The sequence below is a fragment of the Apium graveolens genome, chromosome 2 (assembly GCF_009905375.1).
Source record: "Apium graveolens cultivar Ventura chromosome 2, ASM990537v1, whole genome shotgun sequence".
Taxonomy (NCBI): domain Eukaryota; kingdom Viridiplantae; phylum Streptophyta; class Magnoliopsida; order Apiales; family Apiaceae; genus Apium; species Apium graveolens.
In genome coordinates this window covers 188142659-188151494 of record NC_133648.1, presented here as the reverse complement: position 1 = coordinate 188151494, position 8836 = coordinate 188142659, and the positions used below count along the sequence as shown (strand labels likewise).

The 8836-nt window shown below is 36.6% G+C and overlaps 1 non-coding gene across 1 annotated transcript; it reads left to right on the top strand.

Moving 5' to 3' along the window:
- Positions 1 to 347: 347 nt before the first annotated feature.
- On the top strand, positions 348 to 454 carry LOC141709468 (small nucleolar RNA R71). Its single transcript, XR_012570043.1, has one exon. It is a non-coding gene; the product is annotated as a small nucleolar RNA R71 (small nucleolar RNA).
- The last annotated feature ends 8382 nt before the right edge of the window (positions 455 to 8836 follow it).

The following is an 8836-nucleotide window of genomic DNA, read 5'->3' as shown; positions in this document are numbered from 1 at the left end:
TCACTATAAATAGCACACTACTCAGTTTCATCTGCCCCCGTACAAAGTTCACAAACACTAGTGATTTGATTAACTCCATAATTAGCCAAAGAGTCCACTTTCATCATCAAAGCTTAAAGTTGAGCAACTATAGCAGTAGCTGTATCCACTTCTAGAATTCCGGCTATCTTGCCTTGCAACATTCTTTGCGTAGGATTCTGGTATTCATTAGCTTCCATGAGCTCAATCAACTCTAAGCTTCATTATAGCTTTTGGCCCATAAGGCTCCACCAGATGCTGTATCGAGCATATGTCTAGACTGTGCGCCCAAACCATTATAGAAACAGTTTATAATCATCCAATCAGGCATGCCATGGTGTGGGCACTTCCTTAGCATCTCCTTATATCGATCCCAAGCCTCACACAGAGATTCTCCAGTTTGTTGTACAAACTGAGTAAGAGCATTTCTGATTGCAGCAGTCTTCACCATAGGAATGAATTTAGTGAGAAACTTTTGAGCAAGATCCTCCCATTTGGTGATAGACCCTGGTGGTAGAGAATGTAACCAGCACTTTGCTTTATCCCTGAGAGAGAATGGGAAGAGTCGCAACTTGATAGCATCTTCAGTCACCCCATTGAACTTGAAAGTGTCGTAGATCTCGATGAAATCCCTGATGTGCATGTTGGGGTCTTCTGTAGGAGAACCCCCAAAATGAACTGAGTTTTGTATCATCTGAATCGTGCTCGACTTGATCTCAAAAGTGTTAGCCGAGATGGCTGGTCTGATGATGCTCGACTGAATATCATTGATCTTAGGCTGAGAATAGTCCATCAAAGCCTTAGGAATTTCTGCTTGATCTCCCATCACTACTAAAGTTGGTTCCTCGACTTTCTCTTCTTCTTCTACTTTCTCTTCGTCCTCAAAAACTTCCCTTCGAATCACTACAGCTTCCTCCTCGGCTTGATCCAGAGTTCTCTTACGAGCCCTCGAACGCGTATGCGGACATGCTCGCTAGAGCACCTGAAACACGACAAGGAAAAGAGTAGGTAAGTAACAATGTCCGAGTTAATTAACCTTTAACGATCACTGATGACAAACACATAAACTAAAAGTAAACACCGAGTCCCCGGCACCAAAAACTTGTTAGTCGCTAAACACGCGCTAAACATTCACGCAACTACACGCGATCGCAAGTAATATAGAATTATTTCTAGTTCGTTCCCACAGAGATTGGTTAGGTTAACTATGTGATTTATGCACTTATGCAACAATGATATGGTTATTATTCAATGCTAAGACGAATAACAATTTGGGTTTTAATTATATTATGATTAACTACTGAGAATTATACTAGAGAACATTAACTAAGAGATTAAAGAGAGTTGAATAATATATAACACAAACATGGGATTCTAACTTCATTAAATACTTTATTCAATAGCCTTTTCGTTCTTAACCTTAGAATGTAATAGTGATGAAACTAATCAGATAACACGTAACTGATAAACGCCAACCTTCGTTGTACGAATACCATACTACCAGACATCCACAAAAGAGATAGAAGCTGAATAGACACCAATTATATTGAGACCCTATATGTCTATAGAATTTGACAACATAACGGTTTAATGCACAAGTTATCTATCGTGATTACATAGGGCAAGTAAGATGGTTAAAATTACCTATGAATCATGCATATCAAATAAATGAACCTATGCTAGCATGGCAAGTTCTAAACCCTTAAATTCACTTTCACTTCATTAAAGATTAACACGCTATCTTATAAGTTCGCGATGCTCACAAGATGAATAAACACAACCAATACTAGGTTATCATACAATCACCACACATTAAGGCATCGAAACAAATTAACTAAAGAAATACATAAATAAATCCGCTAGAACCCCACAATAACGATTAGCCCATAATCGGACTCATCATCAACGTGGGTTCCGATTAAAGCATGGTATAATAAACGTAGTCTTTATAAAACAAATAATAAAAAAAGTACATAATTCAGAGTTTTAGGTTCAACAAAACAAGAAACGAGCATCCAAGATTACAACTTAGAACAAAGATTCACAAGAATAAACTAGGTCTTCTTCGCCTTCGTTGAATTGTGTTATAGGTCTTCTTCTCGTCTTCTCCTTAAGCTCCGTTATAAAAAAACATCTTTTTGTTGTCTTTAAATAGCAACCCAATTAATCTAAAAGCCCAGAAAAACAGTCTTCTAATTGAAACAGGAATCTGGAATTCCGACCTGGCGCGGCCGCGCGCTTCACAAGCACGGGCGCGCTGACATTCTGCTTCTTTGGCACGGCCGCGCGCTAGCACAGCACGGGCGCGACGGTCTTCTGAAAAAACTGAAATTACCTTCTTTTCTTGCTGCAATGAGTCGTTCTTCATGAGCCTTTATTCCTTGGACACCATCCTAACACCATATTAACATCAAATCAATGCTAATTCACCTGAATTCCAGATTAATGCCTGAAATGCAGAAATACTAGAAAACACATTAAAACACCAACAACTTAAGTACAAATACACCAATTTAGAGCTTTATGGAGTGTTATAAAGTGTCATAAATGCCACTCAACACCCGGGCATGTCCTTTGGGCTCGAGAAAAATACATATGCATATTCTCGGAGTAATGACACCAACTCTTCTCTAAAAACTGTCTCAAGCCAGGATCATATATTCACTTTCTTAGTAGGGTTGCCTTCTTCAATCAGAATAGTTTCTATTTCTAGCGCAACTTCAATATTTGCTTGGTCCTGGTTTGATATAATTTTCTAGATCCGAGCTTCCGAATTTGTTTCATGTAGATTTGACCCTGGGATGGCGTCTTTTCTTGGTTGTTTTCCCTTAATTCATTTGTTTCAGAGTTGGTTGCCTGCATAGTAGGATTTCCCTGGCTGAGAGCTGGGTTTACATCAATCTCTACCATGACTTGGTTGCTTTTTGGATCTTCTGATCCTGGCTTGGTTGCTCTGGGATCCAGGTTGGATTCTATAACTTGAACTTCTTTTCTCGCAGCATCCCTTGAGTGGGGGCGGTGTTTCTTATTACTTTGCTGCTTTCGAAGGACTGTGGCCTTCCTCTTGTCGTCTTGGTGAGTTTCTGCCATGACCAGGGCCTGACTATAACATCTCTCTGCTACTTTGTAATCTCCTTTGAATTCTCCTACCCCAGTTGGAGTTGGGAACATGATTTTCAGGTGTGATATAAAGGTGATTGCTTGCATTCTAGTCAGAGCCGGGAGACCAATTATGCCATTGTAGGATGAGGGAGTGTTGATCACGTAGAATTTTATGACATGGGTGACTTGGTTTGGAATTGATCCAAATATGACAGGAAGGTATGGGGTTCCTTGGATCGGAACCAAGTTGTTACCGAATCCATAGAGGGGGTCCTCTCGGCACTCATTTGAGCGGACACTTGTTAATCGCTAAACAAGCACTAATTGTAATATATGGGATATATCGTGTAATTATTTTTGCTAATAAATAAATATTTTGTATGTTCAGTATTTATTCTGTGAATTATTTGTTAAGTGGTATATGTGTTTGGATGTTTAAAAATAATATAAATTGAGTATTTTAATTTATATATGTCCAAAATAAAATCTAGATAATTGTCATATCTTCCGATTTACTCTTATGTTGATTTATGATTTTATAGGAAATTTATGGATTATATAAATTCTTTTTCCGAGTATTTATAAACTATTTTATATAATCGGGAACCAGCCGACTTCACCCGTTTTTACATTTTTATAACCCAAAACTCTTCCGACAACTCCTTTCTAACCTAATTGCAATATTTCGAGCATTTTCGATGTTTCGACTTTTTCGATCCGGCGTACGGTTTGTCCTGTGCTGGTCCGGGCGTAATATTTTCGATACAAAATTCGTTTCAGTAAATCAATAAAACTCCTATTTTTGATTAACGGGATCTTTTTATTAAACTATTATAATTATCATCTCGTAATACGTGTAACCAGGTACTGAGACCAAGGTCGCAGTACAAATTGTACAGATTTGGATAATTATCCAGAAAACCAGTACCGTTTGGATCTATTTTTATAAATAAACGTACTATTTTATATCTGGAATGATTCAACGGGATACTATTTTTCGTAAATATAAATAGCCTTTACCGTAATTATTTCCGTACCGAAAATCATTTGCGAACCAGTAAATCTTTATAAAACAGAGAAAATACTATATTCATATTTTGTTCTTCATAATCAAACTCAAATCCGGAGGCCTTATCGATATCCGATTTTGTCGTGCATATACTCAAAACGAAGCTACTGAAATCTAGAATCCAAATCTTTCATCCGTTTCACTGCAGATTTCAAAGGTATTTTCTGATTTAATTATTTATATTCGAATTTCTTGAAATTAAAATTATGAATTTTTGTTCGAGCTATTGTTTGTATGTTTTAATGTTTGTATGTTGTAGAGTTTTTCATGCTGATCATTTTGGTATATTATACTTCAAATTTGGAGTTATATAATGTGTCCAATTTGTGGTTTGATTATCGAATTATTGAATTAGGGTTTTCTTGGTTTGAATGTTTTCAATTCGATTTGGGGTTTTCCGTATCTGGGTTATCTGTTGAATTTGATTATTGATATGTGTTCCTGGTTGAATATGGAATCGATTCGTATATAGCATAGCAACTGACGATTCCCAGAAGTCTGTAAATCGAGCTCGCCAGCCCTTCGCCGGTTTTACTTCGATTTTCGACGGAAAATGAACTGAGATCATTGACGGTATTGTTTGTGACCTGATTTGTGATCCTGGAGCGATGTAGAATGAAAACCGTGCTTGAATCACATCAAACCGTCCCATTTTGGTCAAAATCGGGGCTTCACCAGAGGATTTTCCGGTCACCGGAAACTAGGTTTTTCGCAACCCGTTTCTATTCTTGCTGACCCGGATTCCTGACCCGGTTTGACCCGGTTTTGATCCAAATTTTTGTAAAATCAATTTCTAATTCCTATTTTTACAGTTTAGTCCCCTAGGGTTTCCCATCTTTGCAAAAATTTGATTTCTGTTTCAAAAACTTTTAAAAATTAGATTTCTTTTATAAATTCATTTCCAAAATTTATTTTTATTTTCAAAAATTCCAAAAATCATTTACTTTAATTCCAAAATTCATTTATAATTTAAAAATAAATCTAAATTACATAGTTAATTAATTTTAATTAATAATTGATTAATTAATTAATCAATTAATTTAAATATTAATTGACTAATTAGTTTAACTATTTATTAATTGATTTTAATTAATTATTTAATTGGATTTAATTATTTTTAAATAATTTAAAAATTTTGAAAAATAGTTTCGAGCTTTAAAATATTATTTTAAATTGTTTTCAAGGCTCGATAATTGTTATAAAATTATTTCGAAGCCAGATTTGGCCAACCGAACCATGTTTATTGTTTCAAAAATGGTTCAACGGCCCGCTTATATTCCGAAAAATGTTTTAAAAATCATATTAAATACCCGAACGACTATTTATGACCCGAGGCTTCCTTATAAATAAAATTTCATTGATTGTTTGACGTGTTATGTGTTATATGTGACTTTTTTGTTTGATTGTCGGTCTATATGATTAGTGTTTATTTATTTTTAGCATAACTTTCAATCCGTTAGTTGGATTTGGGTAAAACGAAGGATAGATAGAAGTGTATACCAAATAGAATCGTATGAGTTGAGTATTGATAGATACTTATGATATATGAGCAGAAGAGGCAAGGAGTAGTAAAAGGAAGCAAATAGTCGAGGAATAGGAGATTGTGATTGGAAGTTAGTGAAGTATAGCAAGCTAATATCAGGCAAGTGTTCTGAACCTTCTCAAGATATATTATATATAATTGATAGTCATGTTTTATATTGCAAGTGCTTTGAAGCACTGAACACTAAACCTTGATTCCAGTTATTGATCTTTGAATCGTAAACCTTATTCTTTCTGAACCACTGATTGTTGAATACCCGAATACAAACCACAGATATATCACACTACTCCACAAATACATACAAACTAAATACCGAACACTGAATCAGATTACTTACATATTCAAACCATTGTACCTTATGCTTTAAAAGACCAAATCCTTATAACCTTGAAACTTTGATTCATTTGTTATCCAATTCTTTCATTACCTGATAGCCATTCTTTGAAATTGCCATATTGTTTTCTTGTGAAGATTGAAACCATCTCATTATTGGACATCCAATGTTGCGTATGATTTTGTTTATTATTTTACATTGTTTATTTTGTTATTATGTTAGAATTGGATTGTTTTATAAAATTGTGGACCAGATTCGTGGTCAGACCAGATTGGTGGTCAAGTTAGGCCAATGTGTGCCTTGGATCCAGTAATTAGAGCAGAGCTGTGTGCCTTGCTCGAGGTTAGTGCGTGAATGATCAGCAGCCTAACCTTGATTTTTAAAATGAAAATATAATATCCAATTCTAAATCATTATTCATTGTTCACTTGATACCTTAACTCTTTTCACTTGATGATCATTATTCTCAGTCTTGTCAATGTGACTTGCTGAGCTAGTTAGCTCATTTATGCGATATTATTTATGTCCTTTTCTAGTTAAGAAGGAACCTGTTGGTAGCGAGGATCCCCAATCTAGTGCGAGAGCTAGGGGTCCAGGTTGATCGAGTTAAGCTAGCAGACATCTTTTGGAATAGTTTAAGTTTATGAAGTTTGTAATAAAGTTTAATATTCAGTTATAAGTTTGAATAGTTGGTATTTGGGCGCTTGTAATATAAGTGTGTGTGTGTGGCTTGTGTGCATACTTTAACCTGTTGCGATCCGTGGTAGTTGGTAAGTAGGGTCACTGCATATTATGATTATCTTTATTATTGTATAAGCAGATTATAAATAAGGTGTGTGTGTGTGTGGACCCCAAAATTCTGACCCGGGTTTGGAGGGCACCACAAGTTTGGTATCAGAGCTACAGGTTATAAGTCACTAACACAAGCCTACGTTGACGGGAATGGGTAGAGGGTTAGGATTAGAAGTAAGGAAATAGAAAGATAGAACGTCGAGAGGTTGAGTGCGATGGTATAGCAGGTATTAGTATGATTCGTGTCATGGTTCGAGATTCATATTATTGTGATATGATTTCAAATAGTAGTGATGGTCGACTCTTTCATCCTCGTATCAGCTGATTACTCAGAGCCCTCAGTTGGAGGACCATCTTCAGATCCACGTTCTGTTGTTCCACCAGTGCTGGCTATTTTACCTCCATCTGTGTTGTAGCCCATACCATTGCAGGCTATTCAACCCCCAGGCATGAGGCCACCTATCAGAGGACCCCCACCAGATGATTCAGATTCCACTGGGCATTCAGTTGCGGGTGCCCCATTCCAGTCTACATTGCATCATGTTCCTTATTACCAGTATGAGGCTCTTCTACTGGAGCGTGATTCCTTGTTGGCACAGATCCGAGAGTTGCAGCATATCATCAAGACTACATATATTGATCATAGTGTGAGGGAGCTCTGAGAGGAGATCCATGTGACACGCAGGATTTTTAAGTCCATGCTACATTAGCTGGCCCTGATGCATTTATGGGATGGGCTAGTGAGGTGATGGAGGATCTCGAAAGGCTAGGTGGACCAGAGTTTCCTTGGAGTTAGAGCCAGAGGCACAGAGATGGAGATGTTGATCAGTGCTGTTGTGGTTGTTTAGTATGTATAGTAGTGTGTAGTATGTATCAATAGACTTTTGGGTTGTATTTATAGACTAGATCTGCTGACTAGTGAGTAGGTTTGTTGTACCCTTTTGCTTTTACTTCCGAAGCATTTTAACGCTTGTGCTACCTAAAACTTTTGATCTATATATATCAGTACCTTTCCTTTCCAGCATTATCATTTACATTACTGCACCTGTTTTACTTTACTTTACTTATTGTACCAGTTATACCTCTTGTGATACCATGTACCCTATCCCCTTAACTGTTTACATTCTGTAAAGAAACATGCAATTTACTTAGTTCAACTGTTACAACTGTTTTCAAAAAGAGATATTTTTATTTTATGAAACTTTTCTTTTATGCAAAGGATTTGATTTAAAAGCTAAATAAGTTGTTTGATTCTTTACAGAAAATGCCTCCCAGGAGAAATACCCGCACCAACACCCAGAATGAAGAAACCAACAACAACAACAACCAAGACAATACCAACCAGAATGCAAACCCAGGACCCATAGACCCAGCAGTAGCCCAGATTCTTAAAATCTTGGCTCAACAAATAGTTCACCTGACTCAATAACAACAAAGACAGACCAACCCTCAGGTAACTTTCAAAACTTTCCATGCGGTGAACCCACCAGAATTCAAGGGTTCCTTAGATCCGATTGAAGCGAATGTTTGGTTAAAGGAAATAGAGAAGTTGTTTGCTTTAGTTAAAGTGAAAGAAGAACAGAAGGTTGAGTTTACAAGTTATTATTTAAAGAATGAGGCCACCTATTGGTGGGAAACTGTGAAGACATTGGAAGGTACAGATGTTATTACTTGGGAGAGGTTTAAAGAATTGTTTCTAGAAAAATATTTTCCCCAGTTTGTTCAGGATCAGATGGAGCTGAAGTTTTTAGAGCTAAAGCAAGGAAATATGTAGGTAGCTGATTACGAGAGTAAGTTTGAAGAGTTATCAAGGTATGTGTAATCATATGTGGATACTGACAGGAAGAAGGCTAAGAGATTCCACAAGGTCTGAAGCCATGGATCATAGGTAAGGTAGCCATATTTGAATTGGATACCTATGCAGGAGTTGTACAGAAAGCTATGATTGCAGAAACAGAGAGTGAGATGTCACAGAAAG